This window comes from Tinamus guttatus, unplaced genomic scaffold, assembly GCF_059628265.1.
Source record: "Tinamus guttatus ecotype Peru unplaced genomic scaffold, ASM5962826v1 Tinamus_guttatus_pri_ptg000308l, whole genome shotgun sequence".
NCBI classification, from domain to species: domain Eukaryota; kingdom Metazoa; phylum Chordata; class Aves; order Tinamiformes; family Tinamidae; genus Tinamus; species Tinamus guttatus.
In genome coordinates, this window is record NW_028288842.1 from 2469564 (window position 1) to 2493018 (window position 23455).

At 41.1% G+C, this 23455-nt stretch overlaps 1 protein-coding gene across 3 annotated transcripts in view; it reads right to left on the reverse strand.

The window, feature by feature from the left end:
• SOX5 (SRY-box transcription factor 5) overlaps positions 1-23455 on the reverse strand; it is a 599951-nt gene that overhangs the window by 511340 nt on the left and 65156 nt on the right. For 2 of the 3 annotated variants that reach the window (XM_088528388.1, XM_088528387.1), the window contains exon 1: positions 21857-22122. The exons of the other annotated variant lie outside the window; for it this stretch is intronic. The gene's annotated coding sequence lies outside the window, so the exon portion shown is untranslated. Of the gene's footprint in view, positions 1-21856; positions 22123-23455 lie in introns of those variants that run through there. 3 annotated transcript variants of the gene reach the window in all.

Consider the following 23455-nt stretch of genomic DNA (forward strand, 5'->3'; position numbering starts at 1 on the left):
GAATATTGTGTAAGACCACTTACACTAGTGCTCTCCACTTGTATATATGGGATAAAATTCCAGCTTCTTCATTGTAATGATTTCAGAGCCGAAAATCTCATCAATTGTATGTTTGCTTTTCTAGTTATCTGGATAAATACACCGCTATCTATGAATAGCTCATGAATGCAGATAATAGTAAAGTTAATAGGAAAGTGTAAACATTAAACATGATATCTTGAGTGTAATTATTGTACACGCAGTTTAATTATCAGTAGTTTTTTTAAAAAAAATGCTATCTTTGAGAGTATACCTACCTGACTCCAATATTTTTGTGTCTGCTTAATATTAAACAGTATTCGAAGATATTCTTGAATTAGGCTTTATATGCTTAAGGGTCCAGAGTCCTGCATACGCAACAGTCATTTGTCATAATGAAACAAAAAAAAATCTTACATGTTATAATGAGATATTTCTTCAAGACAAACCTCTTAAATAACACAAGCAATGAAAGAAAAAACTTGCATTTTTTTTTCATACTTTCCTGTCTGAAGAATCATGCAGGAGATACACAGATGTAGTGCAGCTCCTATAATCAGTCTAAATGTGAGTGGTTGTAAAACCAAGTTTATGTTATGTACAAACACATATTTTAGACCTATGCAACAGGAACAGTGAAGTGCTTGACATCTGGCATTAGGCAGCCACGGACTGCTGTATGCACACATCATGCTCATCCCCATAAACATCTGTTTCAAAACCACCAGGACTCAAAAATGCCCCTAGTCTTCCTGCTAAATTAATATCCTAAAAGGAGTCCAAGGGAGTGAGGATTAAATCTAACAGGATAAAGTTTAACAGATAAGTTATGCCCTGAACTCTGTTTAGGAAATACTTCCACCTTTCTCCTCCCACCCCAATAAACATAAAAAATAAGCTAAGAAACCCTTAACACAACAACATATGAACATAGGGTATGAGGCTGATATCTCACCAGTCCACACCTCAGAAGAGGATGGATCAGGGGTGGGGGCCAGAGAAGGTCCTGCATGTAGCAGGGCTGGTGGAACGGGTGACCCTCTTCCCATTGGTGGCTGTGGGGTGGGCACACTGACACCGTGCCAAGAGAGGCGCTTGGGTTGGAACGAGAGCCCAAGAAGGGGTCCCAAGCACCATGGTCATGAGAACTGCAGGCCCTCCTGAAGGAATCGAGTCATTAACCTAAGTGACCCCGGACAAATTTAAGCTTGACTGACTGCAGATTTCTCCGAGGAATCAGTGCACATGTTTGTAAATTGCCTGGATAGTCTGTGTGCTGAAAGATGTTACATAAATGAAAGTTAGATTAATATAATAGTGGCAAAGGGGTCAGGAGGAAGGTTTTAATACTGTCTTCAGCTGGGGTTTCTATCCAGCATCAAACATCAGTGAAGATTTGGTGTTTTATAAGAAGAATCAAACATGATACTCACCTTCTTTAAACTGCAGATCCAATACGAATCATAGGTTACGTTTCTCTAACTTCAAAAAAAAAAAAAAAAAAACAACAACAAAAAAAAAAAACACACACACACACACACACACAAAAAAAAAAAAAAAAAAAAAAAAAACCACTAAGCTTACTCAGAGGATTTCACTTCAAGATGGTTCCCATTCATTACATTAGGGAGAGGCAGTAGTTAGGTTTGAGTTGACTGTAGTGTTGCCATCTACTAAATTGCTGCCAAAGAAATCCCTCAGCAATCTCGGCAAACCTGGTTTTCCCAGATCAAGAGAAAAATACATGGGGATGCATGGTATGCCCATTGCTCAGAGAATAGTATAAGAAATAAATGGAGTATTATTTTTCTGAAGGGAAACAAATGTATAAAAGCCACCTGAAGTTTCTCATGACAACCCACCTACGGGCCCCCACACAGCATTGCGCTACCACATGTGGAAGCGCAGGAGAAGCTCCCACCTGACTTAACAGAGGCCCTAGCTGCTGCACTTCACAAGCCCTAGTGTTATCAGCTTCGTTAAGAATGCTGCCTCGCCAAGTCCAACTATATATAAACATCTGTACGTGAGCACATGCGTCTGCTGACATGGAGGCTGGCTGCCCTGCGAGCCAGAGCGCCCCACAACCGTTCACAGGCTCCGAGCAGGCCGCGCTTCCCCGGCTGCCGCTCGGGGGCCGCCCTCTACTAAAACAGATCGCAACCACCAAGCAACGGCACCGCTTCAGAACGAGAAATGAAGCGGAATTACTCCCAGATTTGCAGTCAAAGACGATATCAAAAGTAAACAGCACGTAATTACCCAAATGGCAATCTGCCAGAATGCAACACAAATACCCTGAGCCCATTGCTCCCAAGGCAGAGGAGGGGACCCCGACAATTTGGGTCTGCAGCTTGACCAAAATTAAATCAAAGAAGTCAGGCTTACAAACAGAAGTGCAACTCCTGAGCCCAGGAACAGGGTCAACAGATGAAAACTCTGGAAACTACTTAAAGATGAAGGTCTGGATCTTTAAGGATTCAAAGTGTTTCAGGTAGCTGGTGAAAAACAATCTGCTAACTGGTTATACACACTCAGACCGCACAAAACAAGTATCTAAAACTACCAGGAGCCTGGTAGCAATTGACATTTCAAACCAAAATAAAGTAACACAGGAACAACCCTCACTCACCAAATCAAAAACACAGATGCCGAGATTGCAGTAACGCTTATGCTATTAACCTCTCCAACAGCCACACCATGTTCCTCGGGTCCCCACCTCCACTGAAGAATTTGGCATCCTTGGCACCCCAAAACCTAAGATTATTTAGGTGCACATTTACAGGCCTGCCCATAGCCCCCTTCAAATCACAGAAAGGAGACAAGGCTGCCGCCTCCCCCCTTTTCCCTCCTCTGTTTATTGTACACTTGGGAAATTGCACAAGAAAAAGTGGCACTTCAGACACACATTTCAGGTCAGCTTAAGTGATTTGGTAGGTCAAAACCAAAACCCTCTGCTCCTCGAAGGTCACAAAACTGCAGGACTGCTAATCAGCATCTGCGATGACTTTAGGGGAGCACAGAGTTTTGGTTTTCAGGCCTGAAAACAGCATGTCAAGCTATAAGAAAGCAGCAGTAAGGCTTCAGTAACTTTTTGGTGTATCCAGGCCAAATTTAGAGTGAACCTGGGCCAATTTATGGGTTTTTGGTGGAAACTATGCAAAATGTGGTGGTTTCGGTAGAGTTTCACGTTGGGTTTTGGGTTTTAGTCAAAGCCTAAACTCTAAGGGAAACTAAAAAGGACATGAAACCACGCAACACGAAACTAAAACAAAGTTTTGCATGAACACTTAAAAGGAGACCTCAGTTTTATGAAGAAGGGAGAAAGGCAAAAACCCCAAGCAACAAAGAGAAACGAGGCATAAAAATAACCCTAAAATGCTAATTCTACATTTCACTCCTGCTCTCCTTGAAGAGTCACTCCTCATCAGTTCACCTGATCCACAGAAATCTGAAGTTGAGAAAAATTACTTTTGATTCATGAAGCGTCCCGAACTTTTAGTTAGACAGACACTGTCCCAGGTCATCCACTTATATACTCAGTCATAGCATGTGACTGAAAATTTACAGAATTTTACCGTGAGCACTCCCACCTTTACACAACCTTGCCCTTGATACGCACTCCCGTGTTACCAACGCAAAAACAACGCATCATGTATCAAGACCTTCACCTGGTTTGCGGCACGAGCTTGCATTTGCTTAAACGCCCACATTACTCCCACCTACAGGTTACCCGCACACGGGCCGAGCGCTGAACCCGCTGCAGAATTGGCTCTCAACAGCTGCCCCGTGCCCCGGGAAAGGGGTCACGAGCGCCTTAACGCTTCCCACACGGCGGGCTCAGCTGCCCTGGCGAACAACACTGCTCAGCAGCAGAGTGACCGAGCAGCACCGGGCGCTGTTTGCAGAGGGAGCCACCCGCCTGCACCGTGCGGGGGCCCGTGTCGCCCACCAGCCAGCGGGAAAGGGAAGGGACGGAGATGAGAGGGCTTAAAAGTAGCAATGAAAAAGGAAAGGGAGAAGAAACAGAAAAAAAAAAGCAAAAAAAAAAAAGTTGCATTGCAAGCTTATTATTGAATCTATTAACATCATATTCCAATAATTACAGGGTTTCCCCACTACCCCCGCACTAACTGCTACTGTATTCTTACAAATTGCTATGTTATATAAAATACTGTGTATTTTTAATGTCCCTGTAGTATCTGAGCAATTATATGCACTTATAGCTCTGTATTTTCACATCATTGTGGAATAATGGCTCCAATTCCCCACCTCTGTGGTGATGACTCCCACATCTCATTCCCAACCAATCTTGTGCTATCTAAACACACATTTCAGCCAGTTTCTCTTCATCTTACAACTGTTAAAGCCTTCTTCCTCCTGTTACTGAAGACTCACCAGCAATGACTTCAGACGTAAAGATGGGACTTTTTTTTTCTTTTTGCACTTACCTTTTTTTTTTTTTAAAAAAAAAAAGCCTATAAAATAACTAATACAATTGCCTTAAATCTATAGTTAAGCCAAAGACTCTAGAACTAGAGAACACAGAGTGCTGCTGTGGCTCAGCACACAACCTCCCCAACAGCTGATTAAAAGAAAAAAGTCTTCAGAGGTTTTATGAGTAAAAATAAAGAATGGCGCCTCTTCCAGACAGATGTTAAAGCAGCTGTACATTTCACTTTGCAGTACTGTACTACAGTAACAGGCCAAGACACAAACTGACACCTCCAGGCAGGTAACAGTTATGAAGCAACACATAAGAACTTTAAGAGACCAACAGTAGACTATACTATAAAAGAAATAAAGAGAAGCTAAATACCTGCAACCCACATAGGTCCTGCAGCCCCCTCATGCACTCCTTTCTGTATAGGTGCCTGCTAAAAAGACTCACCTGCTATGGGGGCTGCCTTTCCATGTCCCCTCTGTGGGGGAATTGCTATGACCTGGCTCAGATGTTAGTACTTAGCTAGATGGGGAAGAAGCATTTGCATTTCTTATTGCTCTTATTTCATCCAGCTTTGTGGAGGGTGGTGTGTTACCAAAGCACATTTCGTTGAGGTGGAGGTAAAAGTAGTCAAGCGAGAGCTGGTTGAGAAGCTCAGTGGGGTGCAGGTTTTTCACCTGAACATACCAAAGTCCTCTCAAAGCAGTAATGGTCACTTGGTAGAGAAGAAATGCAGCCCTGGTGCAACAGGTTCTATTTACCAACCAGTCTCTCAGTGGGGTACCCTGCTTCTCCGCATGATGTGCCAGCACTCCTGGGGTATGTTCACACATGCTGGGGCAGAGTCATGGCATCTTCCTACCTACCTATTCATCCCAAGGGTCTTCCAGCATGGAATATACTGGCAGTACCAACCAAAACATATGAGAGAGTTCCTGGCAGTTTCTTCCCAGGGACTCTTATTTTGTTCATTTATCAATCCTACAATCCAGAACTTCTTCAGGTGTTCACCCTGTGATTGATGAGGGAGGGACCAACTCCATACAGGGTTGGACGTTTTGTTCGAATGAGTGAAAAGAAAGAATTAAAGCTTCACATAAGCATTTTATCTAAATGATTCAAAACCACTTCTAGGAGAAAGGAGAAAAAAAAAAAAAAACATAAAACCCTCTGGACTTTCACACAATTTTTATACCACTCCCGTCTGCTAGGCAGATTAGACATTTTGCAGATTTCTTGGAGAACTTCCTGGCAACCACCAGCAATCACCAGGGCAGGACGCATATGTGTTAAACCAAACCCTTAAACAAAATAATCTTTCTGAACTTCAAACATTCTCACTGTGAATTCTGGAAAATGCTTCAGCATTATTTTCTTTCACTGCAGCTAGGCCAACCATGTCCCTCATTAGGATCAATGTTGCAGCAAGGTCTACAGTGATGGGCCTGCATGACCCTTCCAGGAAGAAATTGTATGAGTTTTCTTCTTCTAGACATCTTGTTCTTTCTATTAGAGTTAGTATTTACCACAAGATGCTGTTGCGATTCAGATCCATCCAAAAACCCCAGATGCACCTTTTTTTTTTTTTCCAGGTACATCCAGCTAAACAGACAGGATCTTCCCAATCATTAAGTCAGGTAAAACAAACTGGGGTCCATGAGGTCAATGGCTTGTTCCAGAGCTGTTAATCAAGCAAGAACTAATAAACTGAGCATAGCAGAAATTGTTAGTTAAGAGTCAATATAGGGACTTTATCTTTTTGTGAACCCCTAGTAGCTCAAGAGCTTCCTCTTGCAAGGATGGCAGGTACTATGAAACAGGCAGCTGGGACCTACATCCCTGCTAATCCGCAGGTAGTTGTTTTTCCATTCAAGGTCATAGTGGAAGTTCACAGGTTTTAGGAAGTCTTCTTCACAAATGATATTGGAGGCACCCACTTGGAGGAAGTTCAAGTGACACGAGGTATGGATCAGCAGTAACTTATATCACATAAACTCCCTACCTTCTCACTAACTTACAATTGCTGTTTTTATTTCTGCTTAGCAGGCCACAAATAACACAAAATACCTCCCAGTGCTGCAAAATCTAGAGGGCTATTGAAATGTATCTTTGTAAAATTACTTAGCACCATCAATACATAAGTTATTTATTCCTGAAACAAATCACTTGAAAAATTCTGACTAATCTATGTTTGTTAATCTTTTAATCAATAAATGTGTTCTCAGCATGCTGTAATTCACCCCACAATATAATTATGTAAGTAAATAATGAGATAAACTTATTTCCTTTAACTACCCCCTGAGGTAGGCAAATTTTAGATATACTTACAACCTACATACACTAAAGACAGAAAATGAGGCACGATTAAATGGCTTGCAGAAAGCCCGTGTCTCTGACAGGGAAACTACTCAAATGGTAACGCTATGTCCATTCTGGATGACTATACTTCTCTCAGGAAATATGTATTAAAAAAAAAAGTGTTAAAAGCAAGTATTAGCTGAGGCTACAAAATCAGAAATAGCCTTGGCTGTAGAGCTGAAGACCAGTGAACCAAGAAGGGAGAAAACAAGAGTCGCCATGAGCTCAGTAGGAAGAAGAGCGAAGGAGGGTCTGAGGCAGAGTAATGCACTCCAGGTACTTGAAATCCAGCCACTGCATCTCGCTTTGCTTTCCCGAGTAAATTCCTGACAGAGGAAGTCAAATTCTAGATTTAGATTTAGCACCTTTGCAGGCGCTTTCTCTTTTTATTTCTGCAAACAAAACCCTTACAAGTGCCTTGCATTACAAGGAAACTAATACTCCTGAAACAAGGAAACTCTCTATCTTAAATATCACCTCTGTCCACCTGGGACAGAGCAAATACCATCAGACCTGTGGTAGAAGCAGTAAAATCAAACAAGTCCCAAAGTTGAAAACATAAATGCTGAGTACTCCTAGATCTCCCTTCAAAACCAATAGCAGGCCAGTGGGTAAACTTTATTAACTAATGGAAGTGAAGTAAGCTGAAACCAGGTGGCCAATATATTTTTTTTGCTAAAAGAAGGATAAAAATAATTTATGTGCATTCTCTGTGATCCTGCTATAAAAAGCTCAAGCGAAACACGCACACCATTATTTTCTTTAAAAGCAAGAGGGGACAAAAAGGTAATAATCAGAGCTGTTTGATCTAATTATTCCTAAAGGATTTCATAAGAGACTAGTAAGTGTATAAAAACCGCCACTCCTGGTCTGCTACCTGGCGAGAATAGAAAACATTCTAGCAGGAAACATGGGTGAAAAAAATAATGAAATTAGCATCTCCAAATTGTTTAAAAAAGGATCCTCAGCCTAAAGAGAATCGACAGCATAGCTTTAAGGATAGATAAATGGCTGCCTCAAGGATCTGTCTTACCTCCTATTTTTTTAAGTAATACCTTAATTTGCATAGTAATAACCCAATTATGGTAAGATTAGGTGACAGAAATCTCATTATTACTGTTCCTACAAAACAGTCGATATTCCATTCACTACCTTTTAATGTTACACACCTTAAAACATAATTATCCCCATATATGCTCATTCATCTTTAATGCAATTTCTTTAATAATAATAAAAAAGGCTCTTCCTGTAATTGTTAGGGTTTTTTTTGTTTTGTTTTGTTTTCTTTTTTGGTTGAATGTATTAGTGTTAAAGCACGCGTTTTTTCTCTCCCCTGGTTCAGGCTGCTATAGAAACAAGCCAAGCCAACCACCTGCTCGGGGGCGCGCTCCCTCCCCGCTTCCCACGAGGGGGCCCGCCGAGAGGCCTCAAGCACATATGTTAGAACACGCCGCGGCAGCTCCCTCTCCGCATCTCCTGCGCCCCCCGCTCCTTCCCACGCTGCGAGTCGGGCCGGAGCTCGCGAGCAAACGCAGACCCGTGCGAGCGCGTGGAGTTATTCCTGGAGCCGTCCGGGTTTGCCGGCACGGGCAGGGCGAGCCGGGCCGGGAAAGGCGGGAGCAGCGCACGCGTGCAGGGGCCTGCGCGTTACCGGCCACAGGCTCCTCTGGGTCTCGACGAGAGGGCTAATGCAGGCGATAAGCGGGCGGTTACCGCATTACAGGCGCTGAGGAAGCGGGGCAGGAGATAGGGCTGGCTCCAGCGGGAGCGCAGCCCCGCGCGCGTGCGGCCCTTCGGAAGGGAGCACTTAGGGTGGGCGAACGGCAGCTCCGCTCTCGCCAGCCTCCCCGGCGGCCCCGTCTGCGAGGGAAGGACGCGGGGCCGGGCAGCGGCAGAGCGGCTGCACCGCCGCTTCAAACCCAAGAGCACCTGGAAGGAGAGCAGCCCCACGGCCTTCCAGCGTAGCGTGCCGCCCGCCCGCGCCAAGAGCAGTGAACATGGGCTGCCGTTCCACACGTGCTGCCGTTCCACACGAGCTATTCACTGTTCAGTTTTTGTGGAAGCCTCCTGCCAAAACGGCACGAAGGAGAAGCAATTTGGCCCCATTCCGATTTTCCAAGTCCCCCTCAGTTGGAAATGCAGTTTGCAGACGCTGGGGCTGGGCATCTCTTGCCCCAACCACAACTAGGACCAACTGCGGGACTGGTTTTGCAGAAGGAGGAAATACCACGTGCCAGGGAAAAAATTCCCTAGGCGAAGGGACCATGGTGTGTGCCTGGGGGAGGACAAGCTGCAGGGCAGAATGTTTGGACCTTTTCTCTGAAGATGTTGACCACTTGCCTAATAGTTCTGTTTCTGAAAAGTTTCCAATTATACCATGTTCTGCAGAAAGCAAATTAAAATGACTGTTTTTACTTGAAAAAAAAAAAAGCATTGAATATGCTAATGATTTTTCCTTGCCTTCTTATCATCTCATTTCATGCCTTTAAACGCAAAACCTTGTGAATCTTACTATGAAAATTATCAACAAAGGAGACACAGCCTTCCATCTTACACCAAAACTTGGAGGGCTGAGTTTATACCATCCTGACCCAATCTGACTGAAATTGAAAACTTCTCTTCCAGTAATAGCTTTTCCAATTCAGCAGTTCAAAAGCTGCAATCCCTCACAGCCTATGCAAGGATTTGGGATCATTTTATAAATCTGTGTGGCAAATGAACATGAAAGAGAAACTCTGCTTATGGCTGGGAACTATGCTTTGGGGGAAAAAAATGTTATTAGCTTTTTAGAGAGCATTTGCAAGGGTAATTTGCACTACAACATCTCTTTTTATTGGCCTTGCAAGCAAGTGTTGAAACAATTTGTCTTATCATATATATTCATTTTGAAGAAGGACCTCATGTGAAAGCTCCACTTGAAAAAGGAACAATGGTGGAAAACCAAATGTTTAGAATATGGCAATAATTTATTTCAAAAAAGAAAATCTGAAAGGAAAGGGAAGGGCGGGGGGGAAAGGAAAAAGGAAAGGCAAAGCTACTGGTTATGCATGTCATACCTTAATGCAGCTCTGCCAAGGCTCCTAGTTTGGTCCAACAATTTTGCAGGTATTAAAAGAGAAGGGTAATCACCACTCCTGGGCGTCATCTGGGGTTATCTTAAAAGTCCTCAGCTAAAACCAGGGCCCTACCATGCACGGCTCCAAGTACGAGCAATGCATCAAGAAATGGCCTCTCTACCCCCAAACTTCACCGCAGGGAAGTCAGGCGAGGCATCATGTGGCAAAAAAGCATCTTTTTCATCACCTGTAAAGAAGAGCAGCACAAGATAGACAGGTACAAGGAGTACAGAAGTCAGTGGAAATCTTTGCATCACGCAGATAACCCTAGCCTCAGATCACCCGCGAAAAAGCAGCTTTTCTCTTCCTTGGGAGCCTCCTGGCCACTTCCCGTGCTTGGTGTGGTTTTTCTTCACACGCAGATGACTAAGCAAAGGGAACACATCTTCTTTAAGCTGTGGTCCAGCAGAAGGTGCCTGGGGATCCCTGAGTCCAACAGCAACATTTCATTCTACTAGCACATCTCACTACAGCATTAAGGAAGCAAAAAAAAAAAAAAAAAAAAAAAACAGGATGAGGAAATAATACTACATTTACAGTGAAGTTAGACACTGTCTGAAGGGGAAAACCAGTGAAAGTACTTTCTTCCAAATAAAATCAGTAACAAAGAAAAAAGGCTATGAAAGCGTAACAAGAAATAATAAAATCAAAGGTCACAAGTTACATATGTTTCTAGTGCTGATTCTTCCCTGCAGCAAAAATTCAATTTGCAGATGACAGCCCTGCAGGGGAGTTTGCTAGTGTAGATCCTTTCTCCTTCTCTTGGAGTTCAAGGCATTCCTAATGGGCATAAGAGTCAGTTCCTCACAGGCTAAAATGATTCACTTGTTCAACTGCTGCAGCCTTTCTGGCTCCCATCGTAGCACTGGCTTTGCTGCACCAGCCAGAACTGACCCAGCAAAGTAGTACTAGTTCTGACTTTTTGGATTGAATGTGTCTTGATATGAAAATGTTGGGTTACTGGACTGGTTAGTAGTGTCAATAGCAAAACTCTTCAAGCCTGGAATGACTTAGTTGAAGAAGACGGGTGAAAAAAAACACCCCCAAAACAGCTCGCAGGTCAGCAAAAGGGATATCTACTGAAGAGCAAAGTTCAAAGCCCTACTTCAGATCAGAGCCACAAACCTGGTTCTTACGTGGTTTCGTGGAGTGCCTAACCCTCTGGGATATGAGCTGCTTTGAAGTGTTGTCTTTCCTCAAGGTTTGATTTGATTTCTGGGAAGGCAGGCTTGTTTTTAAGTGAAAATTCCTGAAAACTTCCCTTTCCATTCAGATTCATTTAAAAAAAAAAGTCAAAAGCAGAGAGGTTTTGTTTGAAAGGTTATTGAAAAGTACAACAGGCCAGCAGCTCAACTTTTGCAAATCAACATAGCTGCATTTAAATCACTGTAACCCTCTTGACTTGTCTAGCTTTCAACTTGACCCAACAGAAACTGAAATGATATAGCTTTTTATGTACAATGAAAAGTAAGAAATAAAGCTGACTAGCAAAGAGAGCGCAATTCATTCCTCCAAAATCCTACGGACTCCTCCAAAATCTTAGGCAAGGGCCTAAGATAAGCAAAAGGCAAAAGTAAATTCCTTGTAAAACACATGCATTTGATTTTTTAAAACATTTGTCCTTGCTGAGCCACGGATACAAGTTTGTCCCAAATCCTGGCGAAATTCTCATTGTCTCATAAGCCATTTCTGTGATCATCTTCTCATCAAAGATGCCATTTCATTGCATGAGCACTGTATACATAATAGGCCAAACTCTGTTTCATTTGCTCATGACACATGTGCCACTTGTCAACTTTTATGAGTGAGGTAAACCTATTTGGCCTACTGTCATCAGCCGGGAATGCACTGGTTTTTGCAATGTAATATTCTTTTCCATATTCACTTTAGATGTAGCACTTGCCTATTTTGTACGCATCATACATCAAAAAAACTGTACAGGTATCAGCACCTTCAGAGAGGAAAGTCCGAATTAGTAAAATGAATGAATGACAGAACTCAAACCATAGACAGTACAAAGTTCTCGCTCATGCTTTTGTCAGCACTGTGCACCACCATAAACTGAACAAAGCATTTTCTGGCAACTTTGAACAACCATTTCAGTCCAAAGCTTAATTACAAGTCAATATAAAAGTTATATTTCAGCTTCAAAGCACAATGGCTACATTTTAAACCAAGCCTGGGATACACGATTCTACATACATGAACTATTTCTTCTCACTTATCATGGGCATAATCAAGACTTGATATTTAGCAGCTTGCAGGTCTTTGTAGTGTTTCCAAATGAAGATGGAGGTTATGTTATACATGCAGCTATCATAGATAGGAGTCCATCTGGTTGCTGCCAATATAACATACTTGTTAAATTATTATTTAACTGTGACATAAACAGATATATTCAGCAAGTGCCCAGCTTTAAGCATTTGAATAAGTGCTTACGGAAGCCCTTAAAGTTAGCCAGGTGTTTAAGTACTAAGTTGAATCAGGGCCAAAGTCCGGGTAAGTGTTGACATCGTCTAATATAAAGGCTTAGTATCAGATGAATAATGAGGCCAACACAAGCTCATTCAGTTAAATTTCACTGTCATTAAGCTACACACACAGACACATAATTCCTTGAGACATTTGATCTAATGGTACTCTAAGGTCAAGCACAATGATAGTTCTCATTTATTTCAATGTGAAAACAAAATTACTGGTTTGTGACTTCTAAAGTTCTCTTAAAAGTAGAGCAGCTTAAGATACACTTGTCCACAGATATACGATGTGTGCAAATCTTTCCTTACCTAAAATTCTGAGTTAAAATTTTACCCATGACCCTAAAGATCTGTGATGAAAAGTGTAGAAGAATTCACGAAACTCTATTTAACACTTCATTTAAAACTGCAAATGACTTGATAACAATCTAGGTATCTTTCCACTGTATCTCTCTTCTCAGATGACTCAATTATGAAAAAGCTTGAAAAAATGCCTGTTCGTTAAATGTTTCAAAGAAACCTGGACAGCTAATAGAGAAACATGAGCTCTGACTTTACTGAGTGTCCACGGTATTTGTAAGAGGTACTTTAATATTTAACATTTTTAGTTTTAACCACTTGCCTGCGGTTGAAACATTAGATGTGTAGGTTTGCAGCACATAAAGATCAAGCTTTGATGCAATCTATATTTTTACCAGTGCGTGGCTTACATTAAAGTCTGGGGAGTCTGCCATCGCATAATATGTCACTTTATATAAAATAAAATCTGGGAATTATTGAAGTCATTGTCATTTCATATGACAAAAATATCAATGTTAAATGTGCCTTTAGAACATTTATCAGTCACGTGTGTCAAGAAGCAAGAGATGAGGAATATCTCATGTGAGTAAAATGCAGATAAGTTAACTTGACAAGAACATGTATTCACTTAAGGATGGGATATGTCCCTCTTGGCATGGACATCATACTGTGCAGAGACTCCAAGAATTTAATTAGAGCTTGTAATATAATAATTAACTACTGTATATTGAAACCTTATGTGATTTTTTTTCAATAGTGGGTGGGTGAGGAAAGAGAAATGATCATGCTGGAAAAAACAATGGCACTGGAAACCAAAGGCTACGGCAAATCTACGGACATTAAATGTGCATGGTTGGTTTGGTCATCACCTTGCCCTGTCACTGACCTCACCCTGGACCTGACTACTTATGGCACCTTCTGTGAGTTGCATAAATAATGCATCTAAATCTGATTTGTTTTTGACTGGTCTCCAGAAATAATTTCACTTATTTTAAGAAAAGATGGGTGCTTACCAAATCCAGCAGGGAAAGCTTCCCCCCTCTTTAATGTTTATAGGTACCTTCTGCAACTTGCCAGCCATAAATACTATTGTTCATATGGAGAAAACAAAAATCACCCCAATTCCAGGTCCAAAAATAATAATCAAACACTTAGAAGCACTGAAAATACTTCCTTTCCAAATGTATATGCCTCTTAGGGCTTTGTTTCACTCCTACAAATAGCAATATAGGGCCTTGTGGAGGTTTGTAAAAATAAACTAATCCAAGCCAGGCAGTGGGGGCGGACCTAAACCGAGATCCTTCCAGCAGCACCTCTTCGCACCTCGATAGCAGGGCCACGTACAGGAGACCAGGAGAAAGTGTTCAAGCGCGCGCGGGGCACACGTTCCCACACCCGTGTGCTCCGATGCACGGGAGAGGAGGGGATGGGTTTCACAAGGTGATAATCATCTCCTCCCCTACGAACCTGTAATTAAACACTGAATCTTTTTAGAGATTTTTAGGTGCAGCCCTGATCCCTCATGCAGTTATCACGTCCTGAACCTCGTCCTTCATCAGGAACTCTTCAAAATTCATGTTTCTAAGAATACTATTAGAATCCAATGAGTAGCAAACGTAACCCAGAGTAAAAACATTATTCCACACACATACATTATTCCAGCTTGATCTTTGTTTGGGTGGGTGATCTTAACCATTTTTGTTGTCATTTCTCCACTGATAAAAATGGAAATAATAGTAAGCTACCTCTTTGATAAAGTACTTTGAAATTTGTGAGTCAAAAGCACTGTGTAACAGCTGAACGTTATAATTAGGTATTATTATAATCTAAGCATTATTTAGCAAAAATAAAGAGGATATAAAAGCATCCAAGCTTTGATTTATTGTTACTTAGCTCCTGGGGAGAGTCTTTCAGACTACCTTTGCCTACTTTACTCAGCGGTTCTAAGCATAAACTCGGTATTATAGAAAATGAATGTTAGCATGGGCAGGATAAATGCATTTATGGAGCACTCGCAGGCACGACTGGGAGACAAATCTAGCAAGCTCAACCGGTTAGCACAAGCCAGCTGAGCCACTATAACTTTCTGTATGGATGCTCTTAGCCTGGTCCAACTGCATCTGAAGATCTTTTAAAATGAGATAACTCAGGCACTTGGGTGAGTGCCAAAAAAAAAAAAAAAAAAAAAAAAAAGCTCATGATGCGATTTTCAAAATCAGAATTCTCTCTTATTGTAGAAACTTACTGCATAATTCTTCTTTGGGGATGGAAGTGCCCCAGCCTCTACTTGTACTTTGGAATGAGCTTGGCTGGTGAGGCAGGGGCAGACTGAAACACAAAAAAAACCCTAGCCAAATTCCCCATGCCGCTTCCTGTGTCTCTTCTTATGTTTGTTTCTCTTATGTTTGTTTATTTGTCGTATTTATTTCTCCTTATGCTTTGAGATTTGGTTTCCCGGAGTCAGAAAAGGAACTAGCAGTTATCGTGGAGAAGGAAAGTCACTCTCAAGGCACAGTGAGCTGAGGTCTCCCCAGACTCTGCGGGGCAGCCCCACGCAGGTGCCACGGGCCAAAACCATGCCAGGAAGCACACCAACAGATCAGAAGAAAAATCCCTCCTCTAAAACAGGAACTGAGAAAACTATGAGATGGTAATAGATTTCTGATGTTTTCCACAAGGATCAAAACCGCTGCAGTTCTCTCCACATCAAAAGATAATCCTCCCACCTCCTCCTTGTATACATCCTAACTCTCCATCCTCTTCTCTCATTACATAAGGCACATGCATAATCCTTCTCCTCCCCCAGAACATCTCGAGAAATGCAGTCCTCCTCCTCCCCCTCGCTCACACCAAGTTTAATCCCAGCGCTTTTGACGTTACCAGCTAAATGGCCATGAGCAGAGTGAGAACAAACAGGGCGAATCACAAAACACACACAGTATTTAAGCTAGAACCTCATGACTGGTGACTTCAGCTTTCCACCCAGGCTTCACTTTCTACATTATACTTGCAACCAAAAGCTGTTGTTTTTTTTCCTCTATGAATTCTATGCTTTTTTTTTATTTTATTTTATTTTATTTTAGTGAGGGATGGGAGAGCGACTGGGCGTTGTTCTTTTATTAGTGAAGAGAGGATTTTGTTTTGTTTTGTCGGTGGCATTTTATGGCCATATTTTACAGACAAGTTCACAGTAAGTTCAGGGGAAAAGGAATTTTCAAAGAAAATCCAGCACAAAGCATTGTGGGGAATGATATGGAAAGTTGACAAAATGATGACAAACAATGAAAAAAAAAGAAGTGATTGTGTTGAAACACTGCATCAGTATTTATCACATTGTTAACTTTTCTTAGGCAAAACGTTTTATTTTGTGCAGCTTCAGAGAGAGATCTTAACCCAGGCAATGGAAGCAGAATACTGCATATGTAATAGTTTTGAAACATCATTTTTTATATATATAGAAAAAAAAAAACAGAAAATGGCAAACATGTCTGTATGAGATAAGGCTTTTAGAACAAAATATAATACATGGAAATCCTTTCTCGAAGTGCTTTGTGGTCTTAAAGAGGTAGGAAATTTGAACAGTAGAGTTGCAGTAAACACAAGTCTAAACAAGGTGTGAAAGATCGAGGCATAGGCAGAAACAAAAATCAGCAGAAAGTGTCTAAGAGAACAGAGGGAAGGGATGCCTCATATGGACATGGCTAAGCTGTTTACTTTAAAATACTTTAAAAGCTATTAAAGAACTCAGTTGCAAAATCACAGAGAAGGCCTATCCCAGTATTTAGGAAAGCTAGGAAGAAAATGAAGAATAAATAGGGAGTTAGGTGTGCAGACCTCCTGGCTCTAATTCCAGTCAGCCAGTGTCAAACTGGTTCAGCCATGCCACCTCTTACACCAATTCCCTTCAAGTCAAAGGGGTGATAATATCTTCCTCTCAAGTGTCCTATCAACAGTAATTAGCTAAATTATATTAATTAAGGCTATCTCTGTCCTGCAAATCTCTTCTCCAGTCTCTTCCTTGCCTTGATGTCTGCAAAGCATATTCTTACTGCAGGCAACTGGTGTACTGAGACATCTGCTATTGTAAGTACGTCTACATTAACAAGTTGTGGGTGCAAGACAGGCAGCTCAGCAGACTGCAGAAGGGCTAACCCTGCACCTACATCATCTGGGCTCCACTCCTATGGACTAGATTCAGTCGTGTTCTATACTGACTGTGTCCATCACAGCTCTAGCCCAAAGCTGGTTCAAGGGAGCAGTCATTTGGGTTAGTGCCCAAATTATCGTGATGTGTTTCTGGAAACACCAGAGAAGTCTGCACCAACAGACACCAAAATGTTCTTCAAACTGAGCTAACATGGGCTAACTAAAGACAAACGTGAAGATGTGCTTCAAAACAACCACACAAAGACAAAATGCTAAAGCAGGTGCAACCCACGCTGACTACTCTTATCACATTACCCTTTTATGCACCTTTTCTATCTTTATATCCATACGTGGCCTTCTCTTGTTTTGCTTTGTTTGTTTGTTTTTTGATACTTGAGATGTGTCACAATTTCACATTCTGCAGGTTTTGTTGGTGAGGCCACACTTAAAAAGATATTGCGCCTGGATGCAGTTTACATGGACTCACAAACAGTAGCAACAGCGCAAGTTGAAGCATAAGTAACTCAGGTGCAAAGACAGAATCAAACATCTGGTGCTAGGACATTTTAAACCAGTTTCACCATCATGGTGCAGACTGGCCCAAGACAGCAAACGCCTGGAGCAGCACTTGGCACACTGAGGTCTTACTCCATCATGCAGCTCCTACCACAGCCCTTTTACTTACGCAGCTATACCACGCTGAAGAGTTAGCCGAGTCTGTACTACAAAACTGATTTTCCTCACAATAATGTGTTTAGATAGTAGTGTTAATCATTTGCCTTCACTTACTTTTTGCTGGTACATATTATTCTCCAATTTATAATTGATTTGAAAGAACATTTTAGCTACTAATAGAAACAATGTGGGTTTTTTTTTTTTCCTCAAGGAAGAGATAACATTTCTAAGTTTTTGTCTGTTTAGCTATGTTCTATTTTGTATATGAAACTACTATTCAGAACATGACTATTTAAAAGACATTTGATGCAGACAAGGTTAAGAGTGTTTAGTAAGTGAAGAAAAAAGGTAACATCTTGATACAGGTAATGCAATATTTTAATTAAGAAGACTTCAGTTTTGATGTTACTATGCATTTTAACTGCAAGAGGTAGATTTCTACACCACTTCTTGAAGAACTAGTCAAGAATCAACAGTGAAAATAACGCGTATATTCTCCAAGGGTCACCTCAAGCACCAGAAGCCTGTCTTCCTTGGCTACTCATAATGAATGAAGAGAGAAAAGCTACTCCAAGGAATAATTCAGAGCACCTAAGCTAAACACTAGTCCTGAATCACCCTTCATCAGCAGGAGATACACAGCAGAAGGCCACCCTTGGGAAACTTAAGTTAGCCCTTCCAAATAACTGTGGTCTGTGAACAGGACTCATGTATATGTATATACATATAATCTTTTTGAATGGAGGATTTAGAATACATGGTTTTATTTTACACTGTGGATGCACAAATTTTGCCAGACAAATCCCACTCAATTTCCCCAAATTTTAACATTGTATTTGGGCTTGTCATTTAAAGTGCTTCAGTAACCATTTAAAGTAGTATCATTTTGGCTGCAAGAGGCATTGATTTGCATCCCACTTGCAGAATAGCATGATTTTATTGATATTCTCATAGACTCTGGATACTTATACTCAGTTAAGGACGTCATATAGCCATTCAATATAAGGCAAATCAGAATTGACCAGAAATTACAACAACCGGATTTCAACGCTGCTTTGAAACGGGCCTGGGAGCACCCCCGGGAGCATTACAGACACAGCTGTACAGCACTGTGTACTAGTTCATAAGGCATCACAGAAAAATCCATTCACCTATCACCAAATGCCAGCTCCTGTGCTCAGCAGGGACACTGCGAGGTCACCGAGGCCTTCCTCCTGCTCCCAGTTAGACTGATGCTATCTAAACTATTCCAGCCGATGACAAGATGCTTCAGCAGTGTAAAAGCAACTCGTGTGCTTCTTCTGTGCTCCTTCTAGGTCCAAGCACAAGTGACACAACCCACCACAGCGTCTTTCCACCCTCAGTGCAGGTAAGGCCTCAGTTGGCCTTAACGTCAGTCTGGAACTATGAAGACAAAAGGTGAGTGGCTTTGGGTGAATAAGGATGAGGTTTTTCTCACACAGCAACCATAGCATTAAGATGACAGCGTTAAACTCTTAGAAATACTCGTTTCTAGTTTGTTGCTGTTTTTTAGTATCAAGTTATTCGTAAATAACAATAAACGATATTATTGGAAGTACCTTCTAAGATAACTACTACTAATCTCCTGAGGAGCTGGAAAGTCTGAAAAAAGCAGAAGAGTTTTAAAAGGTGTGAGATGCTTTTGCTTTCGTATTTCTGATTATCATTGTCTTTCTGCTTCTAAGATCAACCCAGTTCCGTTCATCACTTCTTCGGTTCTCAAAATGAAGTAATTCCTGACACTTAAATCTCTGTGTGACCCAGAAACATCACTCCTTTCCAAAAATATAATGACATGCTAACCTATTAATACAAATCTAATGATTTACATTCCTTTTACTAAATCACACCAAAATGTTCCGTCGTGACAGTCTCATTGAACATGCTGCCAACTACCTTTATTCACAAGAATGACACTTGCATGTAACTGAGTATTAGATAATTATTTCATTATCATCGTGTTCTTATTCTTTTTCTTTTTGTTTTAATTAACATTAAATGTTTGTTTCATTACAGTAAGTACTTAAAATAGTTACTGGTTCTTAAGGACATGCTTCTTCAACCTATATTTACCTTAAGTAATAGAGAGCCCAGTTGACTTCCCTGTCTTTTGTGAGACGCCCAGCACGACGCAGTTTTACTAAATGTGAGTAAGGACTGAAAAATCTGGCCTTAGGTGTCCAGCTATGTACTTCTCCCAATGTATAAAACGTTCCCTCCTTTGAATTAATGTCAGAGCTGAGCTTTTAATGCATGGCCTTGGCTTGATTTATGAGTACATTTAAGGAATGTGAGGTCACTCAAGCTAGCAAACCAGCTGGCTTCTATGCAACAGAACAAAACAAAAACTTAGGACTCAAAATCTCACCGCACTTGCTTCAAAGAATGTGTAAAATAACGTTCTTTTGAATTTTATTTTAAAACCCATAAATAAAGCCATACTGTCATTTTCTAAAATGCTGACCTATTTTAGCATAAGTGGCAGCTAGAGATGCACAAGAAGAAATGTTTCTTTTTCAGTTCTTTCTCCACATACTTGTAATTGTGGATACCTTATTTTCACCAGCCTGGAAGATGAACGATTATAGGAAAGAGTTAAAACTTAGTTTAAAAATTAGTTTAAACTAAAAATGAATAAAACCCTGTCAATGATGTCATGTAATATGGTATGGAGAACAAAAGTCCTTCCTTAAAACTAATACAATATGCAAACCTTTTAATGCTGCTGTCTATAAGGCTTTTGTTAGGTGAATGTTCTGTGTGTACCAAGGAGGCTTTAGACAACAGCTAATGTATCATTTCACCATCTGTCTGGGAAAAAGTCAGAGTTAATCTAAAAGGGCTTTGGGATGGGCTAGAGGGGGTCAGTATTTGTGGGCTCCTTCCCAGTCAGTGAAGAGAGAATGAAGGGAGCATCACTTTTCAACCTTCTTCAATTTACAGACACTTGACAGTGTTCCAGCTAAGTGCAGATACCTTGTAACAGATTGGCCTTCATTTTTGCAATACTCTCCTAGGACGGCAGTCAGACATTGCCAGGTCCCTGATACATCAGCTATATCTGGTCAGGCACCCAGGAGCTGCTGCCGGGGAGGCAGCAGGAGAGGTCACACAACCATGTATCTCCAGGGATAAAGGCTTGCAAAGTAACATATTTATACAGACCTACTGGAGCCCTCCCAAATACTGTGATTTTATCATGAGATTCACAATTGCCATTGCCATTACTGTTCTGCCCTACTTATTGGAGAATATCAGCCTAATTTTAGACAAAAATTGATTTGCTAACTTTTATGCTTAAAAAAAAAAAAAAGGAAAAAGGCAACCATCTTTGAAAGTGTGAACTTTGATAGCTCAAGAAGCAAGAAGATAAACAGAGGATTTTTTTTTTAATCTTATGATTTCTAAGTCATTTTGTGGCCTGCTTCAACTGTTAATATTCACACCGAAGGGTTAAATGTCATTTTGCGCTCCGAATTAACATTCCTAAAATCTGTTCTTAAAGCCTTGTCACTCACCTGAGTAATCCCTACTGATTTGAAACGGGCCTCCATAAGTGACCAGACAAGTCTACTTCTGCACGCTGCCGAGCGCTACGTAGGAGGTGCTGATACTCCCACATCCCTTTAAAAAGAAGATTAGGCACTAAGATAAGTGAAAACTTCTGTTCAAATTGGCTCAAATCCTTCTCCCGTTTAAACTGGTGGCAGAACTCCCACTTACTTCAAAGGTCCGGGACAGGCACACTGTACTAATTAGGACAGTGCAGAAATGCTCATTACGAAACGAAGGCGTGTGACGCTCACCTGATTTAAAACAAAACCAAAAAAAAATGCAGTCTTGGGCTTGCATCTTTGTGAACACTTGGCACGATTCAGTCTGCTGCGGAAGTCCAGGGGCATTTGGAGCTTGCCTCAAAGCAGGTAGTAACGAGGCTGCACGAGCGCTTCGGCAGGACGGCCCCCTTCACGGCAGGCTGGGGCAAAGCCTCTGTAATTCAGTGCATTTCAACCGCAGCAACCGGTCCACTAAAGGGAACGGGGGAAGGAGCCGGATAATGTCAGCCTGAATATTTTTAATATTTAAAATGAATCGAATTATATGCTTGGAATGCAACCTTCAGCATAACAGTATTACAAACTAAATTTTTATTTGGATTATATTCAGGGTAATAGCAACTAATGTAGGGTTTTTTGTGTGACATAGGTTAAAAAGTCTGTAACCTCTAATTTGACAGGGACTCTATTATCACTCTCTGGAAAATTAGACAAGATAGAATATTAAGACATCCAAAAACTGACACAAATCAAAAACTAGGTCTCTCACTTGCTCTTCTTTCTTTAAAGAAGGAAGATGATTATATGCTGTTTGACATTCCATTTTCAGGGCAACTAAAGAGATGCCGGGAGTCACACTTCATTTATTCTTCCAAATGCCACCCTTGAAAAAAAACGTGTTGGTATTCGAAGGCACCATACTCCCACAAACAGCGGCCAGAATTAACCTTGTCTTCCTGACGGTTTCCTCTGAGAAGTCCCCCAGTTTAGTTTCTCGAAAGGAAATTAGCAATCCCCTCGTGGCTGAGCGTGAGCACTTCATGCACACACGCTACTCGGTGGGCCAAAACCCCCGGGGGGCAGCCTGGCTCAACTCATTGTATTAGACAAGTCAAGGGGAAACATGTTCTTGTAGAGATTCCCAGCCCAGAGATATTGGGATTTGCTTAAGGTTAGCATCTGAACTTTTACATAACCCTTCAGACTGAACCTCAAGAATTTTTGAGGCTCCTGACCAAGCCTGACGCTAACAGCCGAAGAATGACTTTAATAAACCTGTCGTGATTTCCAGTAAGATGTTTTGTTTTTCAGCAGGACCAAATTAAATGAAGGGTGTTGTTTTATTCTCTGGCATTCAAGGGAGCAAAGGCATAATGTTACATACATTTCCCCAAACGAACTAACAAACAAACAGCCTCTCCATGCTTTCTGTTGAAATTTTTATCAACCTCAAATCAAAAAAAAATGTAAATTCTTGTCTTAAACCTACTCAAAACTGATATAAAAAATGAGAGTCATTAGTGAGTTTTTAGCCTGTTCTTACTCAGGCAAAAGTCCCATTGAAACGGAGCCAACATTACTTCAGGATCTGAATACTGTTTCATTCAGCTTTTCAGCACAAAGACGAAGCTTTAGTTACAACCATCTGTCATGGGTATAATTTCATAGCACTGATACCCATTTTTCTTAAATATAACCTTTCTTCATAAACTCTTTATCCATCTTCGGGGTATATACAAAGATCAAGAATACAAATGAAAAATCAATATTATCGCTATTATTGTACATCAACGATAACAGCACCTCACACTGTAATGAAAATTCATTCTTGGTAGCTTAGCCAAGCTGAAATATGCACTACAATGCAGTATTTTGACGACAGAGATTAAGACTTGTGTTGGCACTCCTTGAAAGAAGTTATTAACCAAAGGGATGGGGGAGAAGGAGACAATGTAATATTTTAGGATCCCAATGCACTATGAGGCTTTTCAAACAGCAGTTCCCTCCACTACCATTAAAAAACCCACCAAAGACGAATTACTGCTATTAATAAATAGCATTTACAGAGCGTTTTCAACGGGAAAATTACAGCAGACATGTAAAAATATTATTATACTTTTGCTATGTAAGAAAACATAGTCATCCCTGAGAGTCAGCATCCCTCAGTATTCAAATATTTCACTCTAGTCTTGCTACTGTGTGATAAAAAAAACCCTCTAAATTATGGTCAAAATAGAGAATTAGGGGTTGCTGAAATGAGGGAACAGCACAGTCTACTGGTTAAGGATTGAACTGGGTATTGAACCATGGTCAAGTTTCTAGCTCTGCTGTGGAGACACTTCT